The sequence below is a fragment of the Sus scrofa genome, chromosome 1 (genome assembly GCF_054392235.1).
Source record: "Sus scrofa isolate SSC_HxYL_T2T_F1_AM1 chromosome 1, Sscrofa_HxYL_maternal_Yorkshire_Landrace_v2.0, whole genome shotgun sequence".
Lineage (NCBI taxonomy): Eukaryota > Metazoa > Chordata > Mammalia > Artiodactyla > Suidae > Sus > Sus scrofa.
In genome coordinates, this window is record NC_139383.1 from 152393967 (window position 1) to 152412424 (window position 18458).

At 32.1% G+C, this 18458-nt stretch overlaps 1 long non-coding RNA gene across 6 annotated transcripts in view; it reads right to left on the reverse strand.

Annotated features, from left to right (window-relative positions):
• LOC146406800 (uncharacterized) overlaps positions 1-18458 on the reverse strand; it is a 40224-nt gene that overhangs the window by 18230 nt on the left and 3536 nt on the right. For 2 of the 6 annotated variants that reach the window (XR_014840400.1, XR_014840401.1), the window contains exons 2-6: positions 10219-10347; positions 9619-9770; positions 8928-9075; positions 6714-7150; positions 5618-5782 (exon numbers count right to left, since the gene is read on the reverse strand). This is a non-coding gene — a long non-coding RNA (uncharacterized LOC146406800). Of the gene's footprint in view, positions 1-5617; positions 5783-6103; positions 7151-8927; positions 9076-9618; positions 9771-10218; positions 17298-18458 lie in introns of those variants that run through there. The other 4 variants (XR_014840398.1, XR_014840402.1, XR_014840397.1 and 1 more) reach the window with 4 other exon arrangements.

Below are 18458 nucleotides of genomic sequence, written 5' to 3' on the forward strand. Positions count from 1 at the left end.
TAAACATTCTTATCAAGTGCCAATGGAACATCTACCAAGACACACCATACCTCAAGCCATAGCAAGAAAATCTAACCACATTAAAAATAATTGAAATCAGTTATCTGACAATGGATTCAAATGGGAAATCAATAGAAAGACAAGAAAATATCTGAACACTTGTAAATTAAGCAACGTTGGCATGCTATATTTTAGAGTATGCTGTCTAACAAACTAAAAAAATCTGTGATTAAATGATATATTCTTTTAAAAGAGAGAAAGTTCTGCACTACTAGGAGGAATATATCTCACATTTCCCATCTTATAAATAAATGAACATGATAATGCAGAGGAACAATGTGCAAGAGACTGAGATAGGACCAGGAAGAACAAAGAACAAATTAACACCTCCCAACATCTTTTTAAAACATTCTCCACCCCCAAGATAGATGGTGTTCAGTATCTTTCCGGTAGGATATTTGAATTTATAAGAACAGTGATTAGTATGTCTCACATTCAATATCTTACATTTTATAAAGAATTTTCCCCCCTACGGTTGCCTTGTCCTTGCACCATAACTGTACAAGTGTGATGCTGTGTATCTATAGTGTGGTTCATGTATCTATATAATCATCTGCTTATCACCATGAACAAGACCTTGAAGTAACAAAATATATTCAGAAGATATTATGAAAGAAATAAAGGTCTTAGTTGTCATTTCTTGAGTGAGAAGACAGTAAAATGGAAGATGCATTATCAGATTCTATTACAGACATATTTTAAGAAATCCCAAGAGCCAAGAGCTTATGAAAAGTTGAGAGCATTGGAAAACACTATACATGAAATGAAACAAAAGAAAATTAACTCATCCATAAATAAAGAAAACAATGTCACTTTCAGCAACATGGATGGAACTAGAGACTCTCATACTAAATGAAATAACTCAGGAGAAAGACAAATATCATATGGTATCACTTATATCTGGAATCTAATATTTGACACAAATGAACCTTTCTACAGAAAAGAAACTCACAGAGAACAGACTTGTGGTTGCCAAGGGGAAGAGACTGGGATGAACTAGGCTTCTGGGGTTAATAGATACAAACTATTGCATTTGGAGTGGATAAGCAATGAGATCTTGCTGTATGGCATAGGGAACTATATCTAGTCACTTGTAATGGTAAGATAATGTGAGAAAAAGAATATATATACATATATATGTATATATACATATATATGAAGGAACATTATGGAGGATAATATGAGAAATAGAAAATATTTATATGTATGTCTGGGTCACTGTTGTACAGCAGAAACTGTCAGAACATTGCAATAAACTATAATGGAAAAAAACAAAGTCAGGATTATCAATAGAAAATTAATTTAGAAAGAGTAAAATGCTCTCTAAACAATGACAAAGATACAGATTTCCAACAAGTTTACAGTTAACCATGATAACAATTATTATAGAACTCTGTACACTGGAGAATATGCATCTTTCCAAGCATCTCTAACACAGTTACAAATATGAACTATATTTTTGTTATTATCTATACAAATATAAATCCATTATAGTTTATTAGGGTATTTATATAGTCTATAAATATATAAATGTATAAACATGTGAAAGAATATCTGAGACAGAGAGAGGTAAAGTCAAGGCAGAAATAACTGAAACCAAAAAGCTCACCAATTGCATTCAATGCACTAGAAACGGTGAGTAAAATCATTAACATAACATGAAAATTAAATTCCTCCCAAGTGAAATGAATTACAAAAAACAAATCTTAAAAAAATATATAAAAGATACATAAAACAGCAAGGGAACTATCCCATATTAAAATGAAAGAAAATGAAAATGGGTAATTTAATAAATTTGCAAAAACTAAGATAAAAATGTACTAGATGGGGAGTTCCCGTCATGGCTTGGTGGTTAACGAATCCAACTAGGAACCATGACTTTGCGAGTTGAATCCCTGGCCTTGCTCGGTGGGTTAAAAATCACATGTTGCTGTGAGCTATGGTGTAGGTTGCAGTCACAGCTTGGATCCTGAGTTGCTGTGGCTGGTGTAGACAGGTGGCTGCAGCTCTGATTGGACCCCTGGCCTGGGACCCTCCATATGCCAAAGGAGCAGCCCTAGAAAAGGCAAAAAGACAAAAAAAAAAATATATATATATATATATATATATACACACACTAGATGAAATGCAAGGTCATAGCCTGGGTACAGATTTCTTCAAACTACCATGTATAATTTTGGAATGACTAATAAATTTACATAAGGATTTATCTTAACATATATGAATGGATTCTAGTTTATAATTATACTGGGGATATGATCCTGTAATTTAAAATATTATTAGCACACATAAAACTTTAGGATTCAAATATGGCATTTATAATTTTGAAAATATGGCAAAATTTTATAAGTATTATGTTCTCACATGTGTCTTTGAAAATTAACAAAATAAAAACTAACAATTAATCCAAATATTAAATATGGAATTGCCGTGACTGTTAGAAATGGTACTCCTAGGTATATACCCAAAGGATATGAAAACAGACTCAGTGTTCATAATGTCATTGTTCAATGTGGAAAACCACACAGACACATTATTCAAAGTCAAAAAATGGAAATACTCAAGTGCTCAACTGATAAAATGTGGCATATTCATAAAATGAAATATTCAGCCATAAAAGGAAAAATGAAATTAATATATATCTTGCTTTCCAAATATTATTCCTCATAAGGAACCAGGAATCCTAGGAGAAATGGGTGGTTTCAGAACAGGAGCAAGTTAAGAACAAAATAAATTTGGATACTGTTAGGTGGCCAGGTGCTCAATAAAGGATGGGATATTTTGAAAAGACAGAGACCAACTTAAGAGAGAAAGGCCAAATGTGGGATCTTTTAAGGGATAAAAGGTAATGAATTTTACCCATAAGATAAAGAAAATATCCGGGAGTCAACATTTAAATGAACAACTTAAAAACGGAATGGGTCTTCTGCTCATTTTTCAATTGAAAAATTTGTATTTGTGTCAAGTTGTACGTATATTTTGGAGATTAGGCCTGTGTCTATTGCATCGTTTGCAAAGTTTCCCCCATTCTGTGGGTTGTCATTTCATTTTTTTTTTTAATGGTTTCCTTTGCTGTGCAAAAGCTTTTGAGCTTAAGTCCCATTGGTTTATTTTTGTCTTTACTGTCATTATTCTAGGGGGTGGAGCAATTAAGATATTGCTGTGATTTATGTCAAAGAGTGTTCTGCCTATGTTTTTCTCTGGAGTTTTATAGTATCTTCCCTTATATTTAGGTCTGTAATCCATTTCGAATTTATTTTTGTATATGGTGTTAGACAGTGTTCTAATTTCATTCTTTTACATATAGCTTTCCAATTTTTCCAGCACCATTTATTGAAGAGATTGTCTTTCTTCCACTGTAATTTCGTGTCTCCTGTGTCATAGATTATTTGACTATAGGTGTTTGGGTTTATTTTTGGGCTTTCTATCCTGTTCTATTGATCTATATTTCTAGTTTTGTGGCAATACCATACTGAAAAATTTGCAGAAGACCTAAATAGACATTTCTCCAAAGAAGACATACAAAAGGCCAGCAGGCACATGAAAAAATGCCCAACATCACTAGTCATTAGAGAAATGCAAATCAAAACTACAATGAGGTACCACCTCACACCAGTCAGAATGGCCATAATCTACAAATCAAGAAATAACCAATGCTAGAGAGGGAGTGGAGAAAGGGATACCCTTCTTCATTGTTGGTGGGAATGTAAATTGGTACAACCACTATGGAAAACTGTATGGAGGTACCTCAGAAAACTAAATATAAAACTACCATATGAACCAGTAATCCCACTCCTGGGCATATATCCAGACAAAACATTCAAGGAAAAAGATACATGAAACCCTATGTTCATCACAGTGCTATTCACAATAGCCAAGACATGGAAACAACCTAAATATCCACTGACAGATGAATGGATTAAAAAAAGACATAGTACATATATATACACAATGTAATAATACTTAGCCATAAAAAAAGACAAAGCAACAACATGGCTAGAACTAGTTTCTCATACCAAGTGAAGTAAGCAAGAAAGAAAAAGCCAAATACCATATAATATCATTATTTGTGGAATCTAAAATATGGCACAGATGATCCTAACTACAAAACAGAAATAGATAATGGGCAGGGAGGGCAGATTTGTGGTCCCCAGGGGAGAGGTGGGAGTACGATGTACAGGGTGTTTGGGGCTTTTGGAGTATAAAGTCTTACATTTGGAATGGATGGGCAATGAGGCCCTAATGTACAGCACTGGGCAATGTGTGAGATTGGGTAACTATTCTGTACAACAGAAAGTGAAGAAACATTATAAATTGACTATAATAAAAATAATTAAAAGAACCAGGCTATCAAAAAAACTGAATGGGGGAGAAAAATCAATTCCAATTAATAAAACATGGAAATCAGAGTCTTTTAACTCATGATTTGGCAAGAAATCTCAATCTGCAAAAATTAGCATATTACATACAGTATGAGAAGATACAGTATTTGCAGTATCTTTCCCCAAAATACTAAGTAAGCAAAATAAACAAAGTAAGCAAAATAAACAAAGCAAAATAAATATCACTAATCATGATTGGAACTATTTAACATTATTTTACCACTAGTAATGAACTAAGAACTATATCATTGCTGTAGTATTCTTGCCAAAAATATAAAACCTCAAACTCAAAAAAAAAAAAAAATTAAGCAAACCCACACTGAAAGACATGAATGCTTAGATATTTTGTAGTCTTCAAAAGTATCAACATCATGGAAAACTGGACAACTGTCCCAAAAAGGAAATTAAGGAGACTGACAAACATACACAATGTTGGACCCTGCTTTAAATCACTGGACATATCAAAGAATCAATAGTAGCATATTAATGGTAATTTCCTGCTTTTGATTATTGTATCTTACATATGGAAGATGTTAATATAAAAGCTGGAACATAATATTTAAAAAAACAAATAAGCAACAATAAGAAAAAACTATTTACTATTTTAGCAACATTTTTGTAGTCCAAAGTTATATCAAAAGAGAATTTTAAAGATATGTTAATACTTCTCAATTGTTTCCAGTCTACACTAAAAAAAAGTTTTGAGAGATGCAGTAAACCAAATAATAAATTCTAACAAATATAGGAAAAAATAATGCTATTTGTTTATCTATTCAGAAGTTTCAAATAAAATTATAATAACTGTAATATGGGCTAGTAAGATAGAAAAATGAAATATTTATTTTATAAAAATTCATTTTTTATCCTAATGGCAACTGTGACCAAATGCAATGCACAAGACATTTTATTAAAACTGTCACCCAATTTGGTGAAAAATCATAAATTAAAAGGAAAAATATTCCCAGTTACCTATAAGTACTTATGAAAGAAGAAACCCATAATTATGGAATTTTAATGAAATTGCATTCAAAAATATACAAAGATGGCTTTCATATATCAGTAATAATGTAGTGATAGGGATCATAAAACCAATTTAACTATGAAATGCCTGGGAATTAAATTTAAGAACTACACTAGCAGTATCCCAACATAATCTGATAAAAAAATAGACATACCTTGCTGTTGGGTAGGAAGACTCAATTTTTAAAGAGATCTAGTCTCTCCTAATTAATCTATTAAATTTGTTGCAAATGAAATTAAAACTGCATTATTTTTCCAACTTGCAAAGTAATTTTAAGCACCAATTGAGAGAAAAAATGCAAGTATAGACAGGGAATATTCTGAAAAAGAAGAGAAACGAGATAGAACTCAATGGAATAGATAAGACTCATCAGTTATTTTTAAGTATCAATATAAGGTAAGGCAAACAAATAAATAGAAACATGGTCAATTATGTCAGATTTTCTATAAGATTATGCTAGAAATGAAAATAAGTGGTAACCACATAAGCAAGTTAATAACTTGAATATGTAATGATTTAAAAGCACAATAATCATAATGGAAAGAGAAATGATGAAATATTTGATGAAAAATGAATACAGACCAAGAAATGATACTAAATCAAACATATTTTTAAAGAAAAACACAAAACTCAAAGGGCATAAAACATAACACAATTATATTTTAATACACAACCAAAATACAGAACACCATAGTAAACTAGTGGCATAAATACACAGTATTTCATTCCCGATGCATGACAAATGGTTCACATCCTTAATTATAAATGATTTCTTAGAAATCAGTAACACAGACATTAATATTCCAAGGGAAATGAAAAAAAAAGGAAAATGAAATAACACAAGTGACCAGTAAAGATTAAGCATAACATGAAGATGACCAAGCTAAACAACAGAGAAAAGCAATTTCTGTATAATCTCACATTACCAAAGATTAAACAGCTAATACTTGTATAATTTTGGGATATAGACCCTGGGGAACAAGACTGATGAGGACCCATCTATACAGTTGGGAGAAATCTGTAGATTGAACTCAAAATATAAATTTTGGATATCTTCAGAAGTAGCAGTTCTACTTCACTGGAACTATTTCAACAAATTATTCAGGCAAATTACAATTTATCAGTAAGTCATACTTACGGCAAAGAAAAATCTATAGCCAATATAGAGACCCCCAAATGACTTGCATATTAATTTATCAATACACTAGAAAGGATGTATAGAATTAGGAAAAGGCAAAGTAAAAACATACTTCACAAATTTCCATGTCCTTTGAGATCTTGAAAAAGACGATTTTTTATGAATCAATTTTAAATTTCCCTGTGATAAGTTAAAATTTTAAATACAAGAACCTAATGTTTATGAGAGCACTGAAACGAAGCCTTGCAATCACTCCATGCTGATCTTCTCCATGTAATGATGCCTCCATCAGTAAAGCTCCTGAGATTTAGTCCAATGGCAACAATTGAAATCTCTCAACATGCCTGGTTACAATTCTCTCCAATAACATCCTTCACGTCACTTTCGAACTTGAGCCTTCTAAGTCCAGTTTTTCTGATCTACAGGGAGTGTCTATTGTAACACATCAATGCCGAGTCTACATACATTATGAAGACTGTCTTTTGGTTTTTAGTGAAGATGGTTGCAGAAGTGATCAGTATCCTAATCAATCATCACCTAAAGGACACACTGGAGAGGAAAAAAAGAAAAAAAAATCAATAGGGAAAGGTTATTCACCCTTTATGAGATCATCCCCAGGGGCTAATAAAACTTTGATGTAAAGTGAAAGGCAACAGCTCTTCCATTATGAAGAAATAACAAGTGCATCAAAATTCATTTTGGAATTTTCTAACAATAAGAAAGGCAGACATTGGTAGTCTTTCTTCTTATATCTTGCTAAATTGACTGATCTGTTACAACTTTCTCCTCATGGCATCATTGTCTCTTTCTTATGGTTTCTTTTATCTCTAGATCACTGACTCATTCAGATACAGATACCATGCAAACCATACAGGCACTTTTGCACAAGAAACAGGACAACAATGCCTAAACATTGACATGAAAACAAAGGGAGCTCATTTCATTTGATAAGAAAAATAACTATGTAAAGATAGAAAGTAAAATGGAACTTAAGGAAAAATTTAGCTCCCGACCCATTATAGGGGCCACCAAAATTGCTTAGTGGGCACCTCCCAAAAACCATTAATCTTCTATTTAGCTATGATTTATCATAAAGAAAAAAGAAACATTTTCTCATAAAAACCTTCTCAAAGTTATTCCATGGATAAATGGTAGGCAACAAGGCTCTCTGAGAAAGAACGTTTAAGGAATTTGTCAGCATTCACTCTTGACAGCACATCACCTGAATTAAACTTCCAGAGGGTTATAGTGGGAGATGAAGGGAAATCTCCTAGGGTAGTAAGAGCTATGTCTATTTGCTATTTGTTACAACAATATTGGTTTCATCAACAATTGTTCTCTTTCATTCTTTTCATGGTTCCATAGCCTTAGTAGTTCTAAGATTTCAGTATCAGCACTTGGGCCTTTTCTTTTCTGTATTCCCCAAACTGACCTAATCCCCCAAATCATATTTTTTTTTTCTTTCTCTTAACTTCGCATCTTTTGCCTAATTACTCCCAAAGTCACAAAACAATTCACTAATTGTTGCCAGGCAATGAATAGGCATTTCTTGAAAACTTTGTACAAGACATTGAATGTTATAGAAGTGGAAGTCTGAAAATCATCTTATAATGGAAACACTGTGAAAGGACCCCATATTCCCAAAGCATAAAAAAAACAAACAAGCAAAAAAAAATAAACAAAACCCTGAAGTTCCACATTTTCTGATTAAAACCTTCTCAAAGTAACTACCGTGACTTCTTTGATTTGGTCTTACATGCAGTCTGGGTTGTGACACAAATCAACCATAAGATGGAATTTCCATTAACCAAATGACACTGCCAGCCAACAGAATATGGTAAAATTGATACTGTGTGACTTGTGAAACTAGATCAGAAAGGCCATGCCTTTCATTCAACATTTATATGATTCATGTGGGAACTGGTTATGAAGATACTCCAGTTGAAATAATCAGTCAAGCCCACCTTTCAAGTCATCTAAAACCAGTACCAGATATGAATGAACAAGTATCTGAAAAACTCCAGCCTCTGGGGGTCTAGGTCACTCTCAACCACTAGATTAGGTCTTCTATTTGATCCCACAGATATTCAGGAACTGTCAGAAATCTTTACCCACAGAATTCATGGAATTACATATGTGTATTACATGTTACTAAATTTTAGGATAATTTGTTAGTCAGCAGTATGTAACCTGAACAATACCTGCTCCTTTTTTCCTGCTGCCCCACCCCCGCCAAATCCATCAAGCTTAAGAAAAGCAGAATATCAATTCCTGTGTAACTTAAGTGATAAACTCTGAATTAAATGAGCACTCAAACTGTCCTTACGATTATGATGGCCAAGGGCTTCTCCAGGGTCCAAAGATGGGAGTGAAGAACACTTGGAATGAGAATACTGCAACAGGTCTGGTGGTACCAATTACTGAGATTTAAAAACAAAAGTGGCAAAAGTATGTTTTCTTGTAACTGTCATCACCTTATAGGGAAAAAGAAGAAACAATAAAAAGCAATCTGATGACATAGCTTAAGTAGAAGGTATATGTAGGCTCATGTTGAACTCTGCTACAAATTTCAGTTAAAGCTTAGAAACAGTTCCTCATGAATCAATCCATTTGCTGATTCAATTCTCCAACTTCAACATCCCTTTACTACTTTTCAGTATCAACACCATTTTAAAGTTTTCATCAACATCATCATACATCACACCACAAAAGTACACATGCAAAAACAGTTGGTCTATTCCAAATTTCTAATTATTAAAGAATTGATCATTTCCTTTATAATTAGTTAATGTTGTCATGTTTGGTTCTACATAATTAAAGGAGGCACAGATAATCTCCTACATTCCTCATACATTCCATTTTATTTTAATAAAATTTACTTTAAATAATTGCTTACTAATTCTGAGATATATTTGAAAATTTCAAGGTGCCCAAGAACAAAATCTATAGCAGTGTTATATTCCTCAACCTAGCCAAAACATTGTCCTAATAAAGCATTTTTTGATCCGGAATCTTACCTGTGGTTTAAATTTGAAATTTATAAATGAAAGAACTCCATAGGCATGTTTGCATAAGAATAAGAACTCCATAGGCATAGTTGCATAAGGATGTTCCTGATGCCAGCTATCCTCAGGTTATATGCAAGTGTGTCATTTTTTACCATGTTCACCTGAGAATTAATTATACAATATAGCCAAGGTTAGATACAAATTAAGCACCAGGAAACACAAAATAGGATGACTTTAGAATGGTCAGGAATAGTGACCATTCTGAATAATAATACCGAGCAAATATGATTGCCCAAAGACTAAGCTTTTAATAGCACTTTTAGCAAGAATGTTGAAAATCCTGAAACATTTTTCATGCTAATTCTGAATTTTAAGTCATAAAGACCTATGTGAAATTTTTCTGACTCAACTACCATAAAACAATCCATTTTCCAATTATGTCCATTTATTATAATTCCCAACCTATCCAAAGAAACCCATCCTCCAGTAACTTGAAGTCAGTAACCAAATATAGCATAGTCTTATTTAATTAACCTTCATAGAAAGTCTCAATGATTACTATCACCACACATCTTTTTGAGGATCCAAATATAATTGTTTAGTACCTACCTCAAATCCTGTCTTCTTTCTTCTTCTTTCCTTCGGTAACCCAACAGTCTTTATTTCGCTGGGTAACTCTGCTGCACTAGTCTATGTCACAGGTTCTTCATGATCACTCAAAACTATTCATTACAGCCACTGAGGATACAAAGTTGGATACAACAGCCCAACATTCCCAAGATGTCAATAGGCAACAATCAGGACAGGCACAAATCAATTATATCTCTAGAATTCCCTTCGTTGTTTAAACGTTGCTTTTGAAACACCTTTAAAATTACAAATGTGGGAAAGTAGCAGCAGACCCTTAATTTCTCATCTCTTTATACAGTAATGTTAAAATTTTGCCATGTTTTTTCAGGCAAGTTTCTCTACAATAACCCCTATATGCATTTTAGATTGTCACATAGCAATATACAAAGTTATAAACATTGTTTTAGTGTTTAAACATGTACAAAAATTTCAAGAAGAATGCCATTATAGTAACACAAATAAGTAAGCATTTCTTCACATTATTGTATCTAGACAGCCCCATTTTCCAGTAATAACAATGAATATTTAAATCAGGAAACCAGAGGCACATGGACAGACCTCTTATACATATTTAGTTGACCTTTCTTCAAAACTGACAATTTTAAAAATCAACTTAAAACATCCTTCAATATCAGAATATTTCAGTGTTTTTCAATGATATCCATATGAATAAGCTATCATTAGTCTTACACTCAACCTATAACATACTTTCTTCTTTATATTACTTGAGTAGGAATAGATAAAATGTAATCAGCAAATTCCAACAATTCAAAAGTTTTACACAAATTTTGATTGATTGCCAAACTGCTATTCAAAACGATATATTTATTTACACTTCAATTAATAGCAGATATATTCCCAACAAAAATTTTGTTTTTGGATAGATGTATTTAAATAAACATAACAGAAATGTTACAGCTTAACTGTTTTATATAAAAATTAATATTCCTTTATATATTACACAAGGAAGGCTTCTATACTTGTTTAAACATACAACTGAAATACTATTTCCATAGTTTTCAAAATAAAGGTAAAGCAATAAGATAATGAGAAGGAATATCATCACAGCTCTACACCTAAAACAAATTCTCCATATGCATGTGTATATACATAATATGCATGTACATGCATATAAATATACAGCTTTTCAAACAGTAGCTTTATATGGCATATCAAAATAGCAGTTATTTTAGCAGAGTTATATAACTATAAATAAATCTATAGTTTAAAAGGACAATTACCTTCTCCTGTCTCTTTTACTTCTTAAAGAGAAATTAAATCCCAAGGACATTTTGTTTGTTAAAAGTGTATAATCTCAACATTTTTTATGCATGAGAACATAATGATATCCTTAGAAAGCCCGTGGCATAAACACAAAAATGTTACAAAGACTTAAAAGCCCAATTATTAATTACCTAAGTTGTTAAAACATTTATAGAAGCCAATTTATGATATTTTACAATTAGATATTTACAAATTTATACTCATGAAATTCCATGCATATAGAAAAAGTAGCCTTTTTAATGACATATTTCCTATTATTTACAAAATTGTCTTGAATGGTGTTATGCAGTCCGAATAAATACCAAACTATATTAATTCAGAGTGAATAAAATTTTTAAATACACATTTCTTATGATTGAAATATAATTTCCTATCAGCAATACAACTACAAATAAAATAAAATCTAAGCACTGAGTAATTAAAATGTAAAATTTTCTTTCAGCTGAGAAGGCAAAAATGAAAAACTGCCCTTTTAACCTCTGCTTTGCTGTAACAAATCAAGAAACAGATTCCAAAATATGTGTAACTCATGAAATCCACAAGTGTATCAATTTCACTGGTAGGTGAAGAAATAAACCATGAAACTTTACAATTAATTATTTACAAAATTGTACTTTGTGAGACTATACATCTAGAAAGACCAGATGTTAAAAATTAAAAACTCATATCTGCCTATTTACAAAGTTGTCTTGAATATTGTCATGCAACAAAGGGAACACATACAGAACTGTGTATAGTTCCAAGAGGTAGTATAAAATCTTTTTAACCAAGTCACTTATTAACTTGAATGTTGGCAGGAAGGAAGAGACGGAAAAAGGAAATAGTATAAGGGGAGGAATTAGTAACTGGAGGACAGAGAATTTTGAGGTCCATTAAAACACCATGTATGGTGTGATAATGATGAATATATGTTCATTATACATCTGTCTAAGCCACAGAATGTACAATACTAAGTTAATCATAATGTAAAGGATGGACTTTGGGTGATTTGTGACATGATGTGTCAACTTAGGTTCATCAATGTAGCAAATGTACTATTTTGATGGGGCATTTGATAATGCGGGTGAATTATGCATGTGTTGGGTTGATAACAGAGGAGGATTTATATATGCGTTGGGACAGGGAGTAAATGGAAAACCCCTGTATGTTCCCCTAAATTTTGCCGTGAACATAAAATTGCTCCTAGAAAAAAAAAAAGGCTTAATAAAAGATCATAACATAAAATACATCAGGAATATTGGTACCTCCAAAAACACCAAATAAATTTAAATGGCATAGATTTTTAAATGGTATAGTTTTACATGGTGTAGTTTTTAAATACACATACTTGATAAAATGGCAAATTATTTTCCTATATGAGAACAGGGTAAATGCATAATCTTGTCAATGTTTCCTCGTAACCACCAAACAAACACATGACAAATTTTGCAAAACTCCAGGCCCTGTTTGTCAATTTCATGTCATTAATTTTAAAAGATTAACATACTTACAATGCAGTATTTACAAAATTATACCTTTTGAGACTCTCAATCCATTTAGAAATACTAGTTGTTTAAAACAAAATATTTCTCTTGCTGCTTATTTACAAAATTTTCTTGGTTATTGCCAGGTAACAAACTCAGAAACATTTCTATAAAATGTTCTGCAGAAAAATGAATTGCATCATGAGCCACAACACATCTTGGAAATTAAGTTATATCTACATGTTCCATAAATAAAAAGTATATGAGTATCAGAAATGTCTATATCTAGAAAAAAATGTGTTTTTAACATAACTATGTATAACATCAGTCTAAAAGTCACATTCTACAACTGTGAGGCTTAGTGTACCATTACATTTCTACAAACAAAAAAAAAATGATTATGTGCTATTAGTTTTAGGCAAATATTCAAAACTATGATAGAAATTTATGGACAGCTATAGAATAATGTGGTATAAAAACAAAAATTTGATCACATGCACAGAATTACAACCCTGACAATGTGTAAACACATAGATGTCATGTAACACTTCTATTGATATTTTTCTCCCACCAATGTGGCCACAACAATAAAAATATTTTTCGGTATTATTTCTACATTAAAATATTAATTCTGTTTGTTTGTGTGTATGTGAAGACAGAGTTTCGAAATACCTAGGTTAAAGTCAGTATGAAGCCTAATTTATAAATATGCTTACTCTAAAATCAATGACTGTTAACTTTAACATTTTAAAAGATATTTCTAAAATTACTGACAGAAATTATATAACCAAAAATGTTTTATCAAATGTATGTCTCTATATAGAAAACAAATTACTAACATAATCCTCAGCAAGCAACCAAACATCTCAAATAGACATAGTTTAGCAATCCAATTTACCAAAATACTGTTTTCACTTTCGTCTATCAGTTTGGTACTCACAATATATATACCTCAATCAGCAGGTCCTTTGTAGGTATCATAAGAAAAAAACACTAAATTTGTCTACCACATATCTAGCAGCCTCACAATATCCTCTAATAGACTGGAAAAAACTTCTGACCAAACAACCCAAAGAACATAGACTAAAGCTAAGATAATTGGGTCAAAAAAAATTCTATACTATGCCTTTTAATGAACACATCTATTCCACACAAATGTCCATGTATACATATTTATATGTAAGAAATCCTGATAAGTGTAAAGCAAAAACCATCATATATTCTATTTTATTCACGACCATCTAAAAGAGCACACTTCAGCTGCCAAATTATCTACTCAGAAATAATCTGACAATCATTAAGGAACTGTTTACTTCTATGTATAGCTAAAACACACAGAAATAATCATTTCTATGCTTAAAAAGCATAGCAGTGGTGTCTATTGAATACACATAACGCAAAAACATTCTCTTGATCAAGCCACTATTTAGTGTACTCAGGTCTGCTGGATCATGGCTAACATCACCCATAAAACTTGTAAATTCTCTATAAATTTGTAAATTTCCCTACAACTAGAAAAAAAGTGTTTTAAAGCAATTCACTATTTTCATCAAAAGTCAAATTCCACTGACCCCTGAAAATTTTTCTAAGCTATGCTATTTTATCAAATGCAGAGATTTTTATGTTACTCACAGTGTTATATTCTATTTGTATACACACATATCCAAAAACCACAAATAAGCAGTCCAGTGATGTTTTCATCATAAGGAATCCTGTCATAAAGCAATGATATATTTATACCAGGCACTACACAATGAAATTCTCATAACCTATAAATTCAGCCTAATGATGTACCCAATGATTACAATGAGAGGCTAGATGGAACATCTCTTTTGCCAAATAGAAATATTTCTATACTATTAGAGTGATATGTATTTATAATGTTTATACATGTAGAAAACTATAGAGGTTAAAGAAAAAATTAACATTGTAACAAAAAGTTTTAACAATTTCTACCAGAAAATGAGATAATATGGAGAGATAATTTAACAATTCCACTGGCAAAAAAAAAACTACCAACCAAACATTAGATTATTTATAGAATAGTCATAGATTCCCAATATCTGAGAATAAAGCCTTAGTGCCCTTTTAAATGTCTCTGTGCGTATGCATATATACAAACATCGAAATTTTCTATTCTCTATCTAGCTTTTATTTGCCTAATCTGTAGTCGTCTAGACATTTGTCTCAGTAATCAACACTACATTATAATAACTGAAATGCCTCAAATGTCAGTCCTCTCTATTACTGATGGGATTGTAACAGAGTACCTTTTCTATTACATATACAAACCAATATAACGGACCACTAAAGCCTTAACAGGCAAGTGTTCATTGTGCAAAAGTTCCACAATAAGGTAATATCGCCCCATACAAATTTTAACATAATGACCATTTACAGGATAATATCTATATTCAGTTAGAGCAGACTTAATAAAATTTATGTGACAGTTACATACAGGACATTCCCCTCCACCAAAAACCAAAAGCAATAATCCAATCAAATGATTTCAAATGTACATTACTCAGATGTACATTCTAACAATAGCACTTCTATAATCATGTAATAAAAATAATTATTCTATATGTTTTACCAAACTCCTTGTTAGCATTTGCAATACATTAACAAATGTCACAAAGCAAATATATTTGGTTATTTCATATAAACAATAACTAGTACCTTCCTTTGCTTTTCTGATTGATGTATTAAATGTTCCCATGTCTATCTCTTTTCTGCTATCCATAAACAATATAGAATTCTTCATAGCTTACAAAATGTTCTCGGAATCCCCTTCTAAAAGTGTTTCCAGAAGAGAATTTTACCAAACATGTAAAAGGTTTGTAAAACTTCTTTAGGAAATAAGTTCTACTATCACAATTTTCATTTTCAAAAGTATCTAAAAATAATATTTTTTTATAAAAAAAGACTGAGTAAAGAATAAAATACAATAATATAAACTATTACATATTGAATTTCATTCTCTCTATAATGTCCAATGAACAGTTCACATGTATTAATCATTCACTGAGTATTTTATATTTTAATTTCGATACCATTACCCAAACACAATTTCCTAAATATTTAAATAAATTCATAAGATATATATGTCCAGTAAATTACTTAACAGGATTTGATTCCAAATTGTTTTAAAATGCCAAGAGGGTAGGGAATAAGATTTGTTTATCACATATGCATACAACTACCATTTATATTTATATAGGGCTTTTACCAGTAAATCTTTTGAAGTTAGCTTGATATTCCACACACAGCAAGGAAAACATTCTTACTCCACCCCAAATCCAAAGATAACTAAGGAAATGTAAATATCTGAATCAAGAAGCTGCTTTAGGCGAATATAAATTTTTATTTTGTCTATAATTTTGTAGCTAATGAAAGCTTCTAGCTGAATTTAAAATGTATTATCCTTAGCTTCCTGTCCACATATATCTACAAGGTTGGCTTATGTTTACTTGAGATTGTCCAGAATAGCCCAGCACTTCAAGTTTTACCCAGCCCAAATAATTTTCAATTCAGTAGATACCCTTCACACACTGCCATCTTGGGGAGAAAACTGGTGTGAGAGATGTTCTCCTGCTGCTGTTAGATCAGGCAAATGAATTCAGGACAAAAAGATCTAAAGAATGTCTTTACAGGATAGGCCTGGCCAAGGACCCCTTAAATTGGCATGAGGTGCAAACTTCTCTAGCAGTCCACAAGCAAAACTTCTCAGGATACTCCAGAAAAATCTCCTTAACTATGTTAACAGAAAAAAGGTTTGCAAAACTACCCTAAATCATTCTGGGTTGCAATCATCTTGTATCTTGCTGTGTAAATTTCTTGAGGTTCCTATGGACCAAAGGTTTAAAGAAATGTCTGAAATTTATGAATCCAAATGTTCAGTAAATAAACATGAAAATTTTTCAGTTTCGACAGTGACAAAAGATGCTCTCAATATCAACTTATATAATCTTTGTCCTCTTCCCTGATTATTGCTTATTTCTAATTAACTTTTTAAATATGTCAACTGCAGATTTATGAAGAGTGTGATGTGGTTCATCTTCTTTCCCACTGGCAGACAGATGAATTAGAGAATCTGAAGCTAGAAAATGAGGAGCCAGTCAGAAGTTCCAATATGAAAGGTATCTCCAAAACAGCTATTTAATGGAGTCTGATCAGTACCTATCATGCACAAAAAAAGAATCTTAAAGTTTCTGGATGAAATCCTTGTCCATCTTTCTTAGGCTCCATTCATGTCCATGAATGATAGATAGCCAATTCCTCACCTTCTAGTTGGCATCACGTTTCAAATCTCTGTAAAATTGATAGTCAAATATATATTATACTTGGTTTTAAAAGAATGATGATGAATTAGTTTGAGTTATTTCATGTTTACTTGCCATTTTTTTCTTCTTTGTATATGTTTGCCATTTAAAAAATAATTATTCAATCTTTTCTTTTAAAATGAGTTCTGGGAAGACATTAATGGTACATAACAAAAACTAAGAAAATAAATAACCAATGTAATTTACCACCCTAATTTTCACATTTATTTCCTACCTAGGGCCACACCCATGGCATATGGAAGTTCCCAGGCTAGGGGTCTAATCGGAGCTATGGCCGCCAGCCTATGCCAGAGCCAGGATCCGAGCCGCATCTGCAACCTACACCACAGCTCAGGGCAACACTAGATCCTTAACCTACTGAGCGAGGCCAGGGATTGAACGTGCATCCTCATGGTTCCTAGTCAGATTCATTAACCACTGAGCCACGGCAGGAACTCCAATTTTCACATATTTTGATGTGGCTAAGCACTCTTTTAGCCACTAGCAAGTAAAGTCTGTCATATATGCCTCAACAAGTATCCCCTCTTTATTTGTAAGAGATTTGCTCTAGGAATAGCTTCAAATAAGGACTTTTTCTCTTTTTTTGGTTTTAACATGGAAAATTTATTCTCTGGCTAGCTAGAAAGGCATCCAGTAAGAATAGACAACTGTAAAGGATGCTCATTTCTCTTTCCACCAAAGCTCCACATGAAATTTTGCATACTCATGCGAGTTTAATTCCCTGATCCCAGATTGTGATACACTAAACATCCTTATTTCTTAACTCAAATCCTTACAAAAAAAAAAAAAAAAAAAAAAAACAGAAAATAAAGGTTAAACTGGAAATCAACTTTTGCCTATACTACAGGCAAATTTCATTCAAGTATTTTACCCATGATTATGGTAACAATAACAATTATTACTAACTATCCAAACACCTGCTAGATCCCAAATTTGTTTTGGCCACACTTGCAGTATATGGATGATCCCAAGTCAGGGATCAGGCCTAAGCCACATCAATGACAATGCTGGATCCTTAACCCATTAGGCCATCAGGGTACTCCCTAAATGTCAAATTTTTTTTGTCTTTTTGTCTCTTAGGGCTTCAACCGTGGCATATGGAGGGTCCCAGGCTAAGGTGGAATTGGAG